Consider the following 3,159-nt stretch of genomic DNA (forward strand, 5'->3'; position numbering starts at 1 on the left):
TTTAGAGCAAGGTTGATCACGGTACAAATTTTTTTCCTACTATTTGATTTAACTGTTTGAAAGATGGTGAACTCGCAGCATGACAAATCTGATCATGAGGAGGTCGATGAGCTTCTGGAGGGTTTGGAGATAAGTGATGATTTGCGTATTCATCTGATGGCGATCAAGGGAGCCAACAAGAAGCTTGGGACAAGGGTGGAGGAGTTGTCTGCAAATATTGTAGGCGTCGAGGACAGGTTGAACGAGCATTTGACTGCCAGCGACCGACAACGCACTGATAGTCTACAGGTGGTGACTGAGAGTCTTAATCGGCTCACCGCAGCAGTTCGGCGCCTTCAGGCGAGAGATGTGGCACCCACCACGACGACGTCGTGACCACGGCAACGACGATGATGGTGATTTTTCTGAGGATTCTGATGCCCGTGGAGGCTTACCTCACCGACCACGGCATGATGCTGGGGCTCACCGCCATGCTGGGCGGCGCCGTGACTATGGCGGCAATGGTGTCGACGAGGATGATGGTTTGGGTCGAATCAAGATAACCATACCTGAATTCTCAGGACGTTGTGCTGACCCGGAGAAATATTTGGAGTGGGAGATGCGCGTAAATCAGATTTTTGATGGTCACAACTACTCCGAAGAGAAGAAGGTTCGTGTTGCATCAATGGAATTTACAGAGTATGCTCTTGTATGATGGGATAATAAGAACCGTACTCATGAGCGACCAACGACATGGACTGACATGAAGCGAATCATGAGGGAATGTTTTGTGCCTGCTTATTACACTCGCCAGCTCCATAGTAGACTGCGTCGTCTAGTGCAAGGTACAAAATCAGTTGATGAGTACTACAAAGAGATGCAAGTTTTGATGATCTGTACAGCTGTGCGTGAGTCTGCGGAGGCGACCATGGTACGTTTCTTTGAGGGGTTAGAAGAAAAGATTCATGACCGTGTTGATTTAATGCAATATAATGATATTCATGAGTTGCTTCATCAAGCGGAGCGTGCTGAACGTTGGGTATTGGAGAAGCAAGCTTCAGAGACTCGTCCAACTTACAACAGTGGGTCACGTGGTTCTTCTCCAATTGATGGTGGGTTTAGTGCTAAATCGACTCCTTCTTATAAGTCGGGAAGCATTGAACAGAGCAAAGTGGCGGCTGCGCCAAAGGAGGTCTCTCAGGTTTCATCTAATGCGACTTCATCTCATCATCGCAATATTATTTGCCACAAGTATGGAGGACGTGGACACATGAAGCATGAATGTTCCAATCAACGAAGGGTTCTACTTGTTGATGCAGAATATATTTCAGAATCTGAAGATGAGATGCCAAAGTTAGAGGATGGAATCGAAAGAGGTCATGGTGATACCATACTGTGTTATCCTCAAGATGATCCTGATATGGAGAGTTTGCTAGCACATAAGGTCCAGCGAGATGACAAGGTCATTTTTGAACCAGGACAACGACGGAGTATTTTTCAAACTGCATGTACCATCAAGGGAGAAGTGTGCAAACTGATAATTGATGGCGGCAGTGCTAGCAACATGATTAGCAAGGATGTGGTGGAGTCTTTTTCTTTGCCAACATGGGAGCACCCAAGACCATACTATATGAAGTGGATAAATGATGTTGGCAAAGTGAAGGTAACTCACAGGGTGAAGGTTCCTTTTTTCTATTGATGGCTATGTTGATAAGGTGGAATGCGACGTTATGCCACTACATGTTTGTCACCTTATTTTGGGGCGTCCATGGCAGCATGATGTTAACGCTCTTCATCATGGGCGAACAAACAGGTACACTTTTATGCATAAGGGTGAGTTCTATGCTATTCGTCCTAAGGATGCACAGAATATAAAGTGTACTGTGGAAGTGTTCAAGAAGAGATCTCCAAAGCCTAAGTCGAAACCGAGGACGGTTTCTTTTCAAGGAAGAAAGGATGATGCAAGTATACCTATTATTCACATTAATTGTTTGGATGTTGTTCCATCGAAATATATTGTTCCGGCATTGCGTCGAGGGAGAGTGTCATAAAATATATGTGAGATAATCCAGTCGAATAGAAAACGTTCTGGAGACGACAACAACAAGTGTGATAGTTTTGGAAGACATCTTACTAGTTCTGTGCTTCGTTTTGGGGATTTTCTGTGTGAGATTGTACCACAAGATGAGATTGAGCCATGCTTCCGGACTCCATGTAACAATTGGATGATTGTTGAGTGTACGTGAACCTCAAAGCAAGTACTAGTTCGTTTTGGCTTCTTGTGATCAGCGTTGCTGAATTTTTAAATTAGTTAATTATAATAATTAGTTAAGATAAGAGAGAGTCTGTGTATTTCTTTTCTTGTTTTGAGTCGGTTTGGGTCAGGTTGTTACATTGCCTATATAAGAGGTCGGCTTCGGCCGTGTACGGGGAGTTATGATTTTTTTGGTTAGAGGAACACGACATGAACAAGTCGGGGTATCTCCCCGTATGAGCAGTGCTGGTTAAAAAGTTGATTATTTTGTGTGTGTTTGCGTGAAGATTGGAGGCTGCGACTTCTAATCTGTACGTAAGTACTTGTGCTTGTCCATGTGATTCCGGCTGTTCGCAGGGTTTGCATGTTGTTTGTTTGGGTTTGCATCTAGTAAACCTAATTCTGGATCAAGGTTCCACTGCTGCACAAATTGATTTGGGTGTTGTTTCTGTTCGGACGTACGGGAGGTCAGAAAGAGCAAATAATAGCTACTGCAGTTTCGAGAAGAAATACTTATTGCTATTTTCTGTACCGTGAAAGATTGGGAAAAATTATTCGCGCCATTGAAGTTTCTGTCGACGTTCGCATCACAAAGAAAATAGAATGAACTAAACCAAATATCCGCCATGCAGCCTCACTTTGAATCATTGATGGACATCAATTCCACCGTACATTTAAATCCTAAAAGCTTCGGATGTTTGATAAGTTTTCAAAATTCATCAATCCAAATTTAACCATACTCCTCAAAAGCGGCCTTCGTCTCAAGCTTTCTCTCCTTCATCGACACATGTTGTTTATCCATATGTTGTGCCCCTAGAGGTTCATCCAACAATGCATCAATGTGAAGGGTTTGCCCTCCATCCTTCGGTACAACGCGACAGCGTGTCCAGACTATACAATGACATGATCAAGTTACAATATTGAGT

The 3,159-nt window shown here is 43.6% G+C and overlaps 1 pseudogene; it reads left to right on the forward strand.

The window, feature by feature from the left end:
- The first annotated feature begins 856 nt into the window (after positions 1-856).
- Positions 857-2,030, forward strand: LOC147991638 (uncharacterized; annotated as a pseudogene).
- The last annotated feature ends 1,129 nt before the right edge of the window (positions 2,031-3,159 follow it).

The sequence above is a fragment of the Triticum urartu genome, chromosome 1A, assembly GCF_056163025.1.
Source record: "Triticum urartu cultivar PI428250 chromosome 1A, HENAU_Tu73, whole genome shotgun sequence".
Lineage (NCBI taxonomy): Eukaryota > Viridiplantae > Streptophyta > Magnoliopsida > Poales > Poaceae > Triticum > Triticum urartu.